General features: G+C 34.0%; 1 pseudogene; it reads left to right on the forward strand.

The window, feature by feature from the left end:
* Window positions 1–363: 363 nt before the first annotated feature.
* On the forward strand, window positions 364–9,259 carry LOC105289669 (annotated as a pseudogene).
* Window positions 9,260–10,187: the final 928 nt, after the last annotated feature.

The following is a 10,187-nucleotide window of genomic DNA, read 5'->3' on the forward strand; positions in this document are numbered from 1 at the left end:
CAAAGTCAGATAGAGATTTTATTCTCCTTAGAAAATGATATAACCAATTTTAAGAAAAAGATCAGGAAATGTTCAAAAAAATTAAAATATTTATACACGAAATAATTGAAAACCAATAACAAAAAATATATGAAATATTACCACATATTTGGAAATTAAATGAAATATTTTTCAATAACTTAGAGTCAAAGAGAAATTACAAAGAAAGAAAAATACCAAGAAATTGTGGACGGAATAAATAAAAATACAGCATGTCAAATTTCATAAATTATTTTTTATTTTCCCTCATTTCTGAAATTAAACGATTTACTATGAAAACCATTGAGTGTTATTCTACAAGTTACACTTGTAGAAGGAGTTAAAATGGCCAAGAATGTGGTGTTGGAGCATAAGCAAAGTGAGAAGAATGTTTGTTTAGAATGACTGTCTCTCATGGGGTTCAGAACATGGTCAGGATTAGGTGGGTATCTGAATGATCAAGTCGGTTTAGAAGAGTGTGAAACATAATGTCATCTTGGTGAATAGTGTCAGAACCCATAAAGTAACATTTAATTCTCATATTAACACAAATTATTTTCTCCATTTTTTGGTGGAAAATAAAGATAATTTAAATAGCTCCCCTTTTTTTATACAACTAATAAATGGGGGAGCTGGAATACTTGTGGATATACTAAGTGTATGTTAATGCCATATTAATGTTAATAAAAGACATAGGAAAAATCCTTGTTTGAAAAATAAAGAAAATGCTTTCTCTTGTGTTGACATCATAAAAGAAAATTTCAGCATAAGTTCAGAAAATAAGCATATTTTCATGGCTAAAACTTCTTTTAAAAATGTTTTTTAAGATAAAAGAAAAGAAATTATTAAAGTATAAAATGGTAAATTACTTCAAATAGTTTGTGGGACTAAAACAATGTGTTGGAAGAAATTAAAGAAAAGCTGTTATTTCAAAGCTTCTGCCAGTTCATTGTGTTCCTAATGCTGGAGACTAAAGGTAGATGACTCTTTTGTTTTGTACAATGCATTAATCACCCTTGGTTATTAAAAGAAAAGTATTGTCTGCAATGAAACTTTAAGATAAAAAGGAGTTGGACTGTTTTGCATAAAAAAGACAACTAGTATTCTAGGTAGATGTAAGATTATTAGAACTTTAGAACTTTCCATGATTTTGGACTTCCTGTAGACAATTTTGGAAACTTTTTGTTTTTGTTATTTTAAGGTACTGAGACTCAAAAAGGAAGAGATCTTAGGGACGATATAATATTTGTAAATGTGTGTGGTAAAGAGTCAGTCTTGCAACAAAATTCAAGAAGCAAGATATATTTTAAAAACTATTAAATTTTAATTTTAATAGCCTAATTAGTTGAGTACTAAATTTTTGTTTTCTACTATAAATTACAATCTTTTTTACTCCATTTTATTAAAAATGAGTACCTCCTGCTCACTATCATCACCATATTCCATCCTCCATTTTCCCCTCCCATATTTAATGAAGCTTTAGTTAATTGCTATCTTTATCCGTATTTATCTGAGCACTGCCTTGGGAAATAAAAAGATGGTAATAGTCTTTCTGGAAACGAAGAATCCCGGCAAGCAGGAAGAAAAGATTATGGAAACGTATTACTACAATTTGAATCATGAATATATCTTAGTTTTCTGACTAAGTAATATATTCCTAAGGTTTAGAATTCTAAAACTATAAAAAGATACAATGAAAAATGCCTTCCCAATTCAGATTGCTCTTGCCATCCTCTTTCACAAGGGGAACCACTCATATTTTCTAATATGTAAACTCCAAAATTTTCCTGCATATTAAACAAATACAAATTTATATATAGCCATGTGCCACATAGCAATGTTTTAGTCAATGATAGACCCCATATGTAATGGTTGTCTCATAAGATTATAATGGAGGTGAATTTCTCATAAGAGTTGAATTTTCTGTAAGAAGGATATGTGGGTTCAAGAGATATTTTTGTTCTACTAATGTAAGCAATATCTGTGGGGTTTGCAATAGATTCCCTCACTCACAGCAACTCAATTTTGAGTACAAGGTTTACATCCCAGTCAGTCAGCACATGAACTGTTTCAACACAAAGGAGCATCCCCCCAGCAATACATATTCAGAAGGTGCTACAGCCCTCCCAGATCTAACTTGATAGTTTTCAGAGTTCATTGTTGTAAATTCTTTGTTGAGGACCTAAGAACCTGTACAAGAATGCAAGTCCATGGGAGCTACCTTAACAAGTGTTAAGTGCCACGGCCGCATTAGTAAAAGTGTTCTATGATAGCATGGAGTTAGCCTGTCCTAGTACTTTGGAAATGTTTTCAGGTTGTAGTGATAGTATAGATCTGTTTTTTTTTTTTTTTCTTCCATCAATTCAATGCACCAGATAAGGTCAGTGGAATGAAAACCAAATTTCCAAAGTCAAAATATTAAGTTTTCAGTTCTATCCCCTCTCCATGTTAAACACCCTGGTTTTTGTTGTTGTTGTTGTTGTTGTTTTTCATGAGTACCACAAATTTCTTTACTCTGGCTACTGTGCCAACATGTGACAGCCAAAAACACATTGCCATGACAATCCTGTGTTCTTTTATCTATCCATTTTGATTTCTAAGTCCAACTGATCCTTTGGCCACCTTTCACCCTCTCCTGACTGTCACTATTATGATGATTTATCCTTACCAAACCAATTTCTCCTCAATATCTTCAATCAGTCCCATACCCTCATGGAGCAACACTGACTACTTCACTTTGTGTTTCAGACCCTACTGGAAGAAAGGATGTGATGGAGTGGGGTTCTGGAATAGTGTTTATAAAGTCTACAGTTGTGTACAGTAATGCCCTAGGCCTTCATATTCTCTCACCACTCACTTATTCATTCACTCACTCACTCACTCACTCACCCAGAGCAACTTCTGGTCCTGCAAGCTCCATTTATGGTAAGTACCCTATATAAGTGTACCATTTTTATTTTTATTTTTCACACTGTATTTTAACTGTACTTTTTCTACATTTAGATACACAAATATTTACCATTTATGTTACAATTGCCTGCAGTTATCAGTATGTAATATGTTGATAGGTTCGTAGTCTAGAAATAATAGTCTACACTGTATAATATAGATATGAAGCAGGCTATATCATATAGGTTTGTGTAAGTACATTCCATGATGTTTGCACATTGTTGAAATCACTTAATAATACATTTCTCAGAATGCATCCCTGTCAGTAAGTGATGCTTGACTGTATTTCTAATTTCTTACAGTTAAAACGATTTCTATGCGCATTTGTCTATCCTATACTTCTTTAAAACTATGTGTTACAGAGCTTCCCATAACGGTATAGAGACTTACTAGAGCTGCATAGTAGTTATATATTAATATGTTATCATTAAACCTTAATATTTCATTAAACCTTAATTAACTATCTTTAATTAATTAACTATTAATATGTTATCATTAAACCTTAATATCATTAAACCTTAATTAACTATCTTTAATTATTTGCTTTAATATAAATAAAGTAATAAATATCTATATAAGCACATCTATATATACATTTCCAAATACATTAGTTGGATAAACATGCAGAAGTGGAGTTGCTGATTGAAAAGTTATAGAAAGTATTGCTACAATGCTTTCCAGAACTTGCTTTAGTTTATACTCATAAGCCAATTATGAGAGTTACTCTTTCCTCACAGCCTTGACAAATGTGGTCAAAGTTATTCATATTTACCAAACAGATATATGAAAAGATTATTTTTTATAAGACAGGTTAAACATTTTTATATGTTTATAATCTTTTAAAAATTTCTATTAGTGTTTATGTACTTTCCAATTTTTAGGGGGAGGGGTCTTAGTTTCTAGAATGTTTCCTATGTTAGGAAGTATAGGCCTTAATCTAAGGTACAGAATGTTATTTATTTATTTTTTTATTTTGTCTTTCATATTGTGACTGCTTATGATATATATATGTGTGTGTGTGTGTGTGAATACAGAAGGTTTTTTAGAAAATCTATGTCACCAATGTTTTATTTTATCATATTATATTTAGATTTTGCTGGAAGCAAAGGTAGAAGAATCTTTTAAAAAATATGCTAAAAAAATTAATCATATATATATATATTTTTTTTTAAATCAAACTTTTTGAAGCAATTTGAAATTTTTCATGACATATTATATGATGCAGAGATCCAAGTTTACTTTTTGTTCGTGGTTAGAAAAAATCTGTTCAATATCCCAACTCTTCTGTGTCTATAGTAGTAATTTAAGTTTTTATATTATTATATATGTTTTCAGCATTTTAATTTTAAGTTATTTGTAAGATAATATTTTTATTCATAACTAGCATTTTCTACATAATTACTCTTTGTATGTATGAACTTAGTTGTCATGTATACCCTTGATCTGTCAAAACTCTTATTTTTAATAGTTCTTTGCTTTTTTCTTTCATGTATAGTTACATATTATTTGTGTGAATGATATTTTTATTTTCTCCCTTCATTTTTTATAACTCTTGCTCCCTTTTCTTCTTTTATTGTTTTGAATAATGCACTTATTTTATTTCTAAATTTAGTTAAATGTCCAATAGAAAGTTCCAGTAAGTATGATACTCATTTAGGAATTGAAGTAGAGTTATATTATCATATAAATAATATATTTATTCAATCATATAATAATTATAATGAATCGCTTTTCAATTACTTTGTAAATATTTTTTCATCATCTATAGAGATGATCAGATATGTTTTTATTTTTTTATCTTTTGATCTACAAGCATACCTAGATTATCCAGGTTCGATTCCAGACCACTGCAATAAGGCAAGTATAGAAATATAGCAACTCATACTATCTTTGCTGGTGGAGGGTCTTGACTTCAATTTGTAAAAAAAAAAAAAAAAAAAATCCACATTTGTGGAGTTCAATAAAGCAAAGCACAATAATACGAGGTATGCCTACACTAAAATGATGTGTTCCATTAACAATTATTTATTGAATACATCAATAGTTTTCCTAATGTTTACTTAAACTTTTATTTCTATTATAAAACTCACTGGGTCAAATATATATTTTACTTTGGTGTATCCATATAATTAGTTTACTAACTATAGTAGTCGATAATGATGTTCAACACATATTTCTGGTTTTCTTTATTCTTGGCATACCATACAAATGTTCTTTCCTAATATTTTTAAAGTTGGGTGCCTTAGCAGAGCTTGAGAGATAGGTTTACTAGCAAACATTTTATTGTGAAAAATAATTTCAGGGAATAGAAATGAGGAAACTGGGAGAATAAAACAAGAAAAAGGGGAAGTCAATATGAAAAAAAAGTTATTGCAAAAAGTCCATTGGAAAACTGGGACTACACACTGCAAAATGTTTCTGACAATTCATGCAGAATCAGATGGAGTTGACTGCCTGAAGAGAAGGAGAGGGAGTTATTTCTATTCCCTATTAGTTAAAGATTGATAGAAGGGATATTACCCTTTTGCAGGCACTTATTTTTTGTATACCTCAGAATGGCTGAGTAAGCTCCCCTACAAATGTATTTCTGTAGCCATACTCATATAATTTGTTACCTACAGTAAAAGGCAAAGCCTAAAGAAGCACTGAGAGGTTTTGAGACAAGGCATAAAAGATGTGGTTGAAGGCCTTTCTCTAGACAATAAAAATGAGAGGTGAAGTATGTCACTGCTAGGTGGAAACATTAAGAACCGCATTTAGCTTCAGGCTTAAGAGAAACTTTTCTTCTTCCTTTTAACTACCTAGAAAAATTCGAATCAGGGGCCTTGCCCATAATAAGAGATTATCAGTTATAATCTCTTTTCCACACACCTATATGGTAGGGCAAACTTCTATTTACAAAATATCTGTTCTTCTTATCATTCTTCAATGACCTTTTGAAGCCCCCAAGGCACCTTATCTCAACCCTAGCTCAGAATGTCTTATATCTCCATGTTTTATTTCTATCTCAGAACTGCTTCATGTGGGGCCTCTGATTTTCTGATGTATGTGGGATTCTCAGACATATGTATGTATTAAATTTGTTTATTTTTTCTGTCTTATGTTTATTTTTCTGTCTTATGTCTATGACATTATTAGATCATCCAGAAGAATATCGATGGTAGAGGAAAATGTGTTCCTCCCCCACGATGACTTCTGATTTAGCTTGGATCCACTGGTGGCCAGACTTAAAAAGCAACTGTCCCTTAACAGTCATGCAGATTAAATTGGAACTAAACTTTTGTTGTGTTAAACTATTGAATTTGAAAGATTTATTTATTTATTTTTACTTCAATACTGTTTATTTTAGAAGCATAATCCAAATCTATTTTTCAATGTTATCATTTCCTAGCTTAACAGGTTTATTCTCGTGAAGGACAAGCTTTTGGTTGCTATAAAGGAAAACATATACGTCACTGTTGGAGGTAATCTAAGTCCCTCCTTCCCCCAGTGGTGCTGAAGACCTCAGTTCTTTCTGCTGATGCAGTAAAGAATTACAGATCAGTGAAGATAAAAAAAGTAAGGTTTATTAAAATACATTTCAGAGAGAAATGGGCTACACCAGAGAGGGCTACAGCCTTGCAGAGGTGGGGAGGTCTGTCTTATATTTGGGCAGTGATGGGTGGTTATAAAGGTGGTGCTAGCTGATTGATGTGTGAGGCCATTTTGATTGATAGTTGGCTGTTATATAACCTATTGTTAACGGTTTATGTTCCTTTCCAGAATTCATTCTGTTATAATTAGATTCACGAACTTCCAGGAATATGCATGACATTATAGTTGATGGTATAATGAGGCTGAAGTGAAAAGGTCAGAGTACTCCTTACGGTGCAAGTGTTTGTTGCTGGCCTAAAACATTTGCTATGCTATGATCATTTATTTTCTTGTACTCCAGCCTCTTGGGTTGGGCTATCAATGTTATCATTTCTATGGTTATGGAGAGGGGCCTTCACTCCTATCACTCATGGCTACCTAACTACCTAACATATAGATGAGTAAAGGGTAAAAGAGAAGAGAAATAATAGAATCACCACATCACCATATGCTCTCAGATAGACTTCTAACTGCATCAAAAACTGGTATGTGATCTTCTTGTGCAAGTCACTTCATCTAGCTATGGCTCAGTTTCTCCACCTTTAAAAGAGTAGCTTAGGGCATGGGGGTAAGGTGGGGGCACTGAAGGGAAAGACAACAGAGGAAGGAAGGGGCAGCCTTTTCTCCTCAGACAGGCAGAGGAAGTCGGGGAGGCTTCTCCACTGGGGAATCCAGCACAGCCAGAGGTTGCAGACCCTGTCCCACCACATTCCGGCTGACGGTGGGCTGAGCCGGGGGTGGGGGTACGGTTTCTCCGCCGCTCAGCCCCACAGGGGCTCACTGGGCCTTTCAGTCCAGACTTGGGTGGGAGGTGGCACACACCACTTCAGGGTGCAGTCCCCAGTGGGTTAAAGAGGAGGTAGAAGGAAGCCTACCGCTGCTTTCCCCTTGTGGGCTGGGGAGCACAGGTCTCTGAGAACTGCTTTCTGTTGGGGCCACCGGAGAGTTGCTGCTGCTGCTTCAGAGAAGCCACTTGAAATGGAAAAAGGTGTGATGTTGGAGAATTGAGGACGGGCTGTGGGTGAGACTCAGGAGATAGCAGGATGGGGGGAAATTAATGAGAAAAAGGCAGTAGCAAAGTCATGGGGAAACAACCTATTTCAAAAGGCCTAGGAAATATCCCTGGCTAGAATGTTAGGTGCAAGTGGGGAAGGAGGATGATATACGGGAAACTGTGACACGTTCTGGGGGAGACCAAGTGTTCCTGAAAGTCTGAGTGACAGTTTCTGGAACCACTGTTCTTGGCAGCCCTATGCCCCTCACACTTTAATGGAAACCTTCCTGTCAGAGGAGTCTAGTAACAGTGAAATACTGTCTGCAAGCATAGTAATTAAATATATGACGTAGAAAAGCTACAAGTGCAGACCTAGATGTAATTATCCAATGGATTTCACTTTTTTGGGGAGCTAAACAGGGGATGAATGTCTCTCAGTTGATAAATAAAATTACAGTGTAATCTATTATTTAAATCACTTTTAAATTTCATTGTTTTTTATGCATGTTTGTCTTATAGATATGTGGTTGGTGACTTTCTCCCTGACAGAATTATTTGTCAAAGAAAATCATGAATTACGAATATCAGGAGGAGCAGTGTGGGATTTCTTTAATGGAGTGAAGCCTCAGGACATAGATTTTGCTACCACTGCCACCACTACGCAGATGAAGGGGATGTTTCAGTGGGCAGGCTTCAGGTGATGACAAAGGAGAGAAGCACAAGATGATTCCTATCAGGCTTACTGAAGAAAATTTTGAAATTACTACATTATGGATTGATATCACTGATGGAAGACATGGCTGAGGTAGAATTCACAACCCAGTGGCAGAAGGATTCTGAATGCAGAAATCTCACAATAAATTCTATTTTTAGTTTTACTTTATTTGGCTACTTTAATGGTTGTAAAGATTTAAAAATAAGAAAGATTTGTTGGACATGCTAAACAGAGGATACAATATTATATTAGAATTTTAAGGTAGTTCAGGTTTTATGAGAGAATTATAGACAAACCTAGTGACTATGATCCTGAGACTTTGAAAGAAATTGTAGAAAATGCCAAAGGGCTGGCTTAATATCAGGAGAGAGAATTTGGGTAGACCTGAAATAAGTTCTTATTGGTAACCATGTAAATCATTTGATTCACCTCATCTATAATCTTGATGTGGCTATTTATTTAGGTTTACCTCCTAATCCAAGTTTAGAAGAATTCAACAGTCAGTAAAACTGTTGAAAGTTTTCACCAAATCCAATAAAAAGTAGCCTCATTTTTTAAAGTACAGAATGATGTCACAAAATTGAATTCGAGGTTGGAGATTTTAAAAGAAGAGAAAGCCCTTGGTTTGTTTATAGTTAAAAACAGGACATATTTAATTAAAACAACTATTTAAAACCACTGAAGCCCTATCAACACTTCATTATAGGTTCTAGGATTATTGATGCAATTCTCGTGTATGTGAACTAACGAAATACCAAGGAGAGCATGATCTTCTAAAGGAAATGCAGCAGTGGTCATTCCTCCATTTCCTATGGATGGCCATGACATCAGAAAAATGGGTATTTTTTCAGGAAAAGAAACTGGGGCACTATTGCAACCTTATGAAAACAGTTGAAAAAAGTGGTTACCAAATGGAAAACAATAAACTTTTGAGTTACATAAATACTTAAAATCGATGACAGCTAGCTACCAAAAGCCAGGGAAATTCTGGTAAGATGCCCCCCGACACTTAGTGAGATTTAAGAGACCTGAATATTAGCAGAATAAAAGCCAGTTTAGAGAACCTCATCAGAAAAATAAAGTTTTTATTGTGTGAAATATGATTATATTTCAGACACTAAACTGAAATCTATCACCTCTTAATCTGATTTATATCACTGAACTTTATAATTCTTTTAGGGTAGTTCCTAAGAAAAGTATAGTTGGCTTCACCTATCTTAATATGGCTAGGCTTCCCAGCCCCCACCCCTGTATCCCCGCTGCATAGGGCAGTACTAACACTGATCTTGAAGAAAAAATGTTGCTTAGTGTTTGCAATTGAAATAAATAGGTTATTTTATACAACAAAATTCTATGGTAAGTGTCAGTTTTTATCTGAATTCTAGAATAAACTTATACTTGAAAAATAAAAGTTTTTTTTTTTTTTTAAAGGAGCTTAGTCTAGATTTTGAAAGTGGCCCTGGACCAGCATTATTATCATCACCTGAGAACTCATTAGAAATGCAAATTCTCAGATCTCACTCAGAACTAAAAAACAAACCTGGTGGTGGGGCTCAGCATTCTGTATTTTAACAAGTCCTCCAGGTGATTCTGGCGGACAAGTTTGAGAACAACTGTGAAAAATCTCATTATAAAAGCTCACTGGAATCTCAACTACCAGAGCTAATGCAGAAAAACCAAAACAGCTAGATCTTACTGTTGCCAGAGGTCACTTCCAGATGGTAAATTTGATTCTAAGATTCTACTTGGTTTTATACATTACTCCTTGAATTTTTGCATCAATTTAACACTTATAGCCTATAGATATCAAATTTCAGTTTACCTTTAAGAATACAGGATGCCAAGTAAAAACACTTCCAACAGTAGTACCAACCTGGA

Source organism: Pteropus vampyrus, unplaced genomic scaffold, assembly GCF_000151845.1.
Source record: "Pteropus vampyrus isolate Shadow unplaced genomic scaffold, Pvam_2.0 Scaffold26, whole genome shotgun sequence".
NCBI classification, from domain to species: Eukaryota; Metazoa; Chordata; class Mammalia; order Chiroptera; family Pteropodidae; genus Pteropus; species Pteropus vampyrus.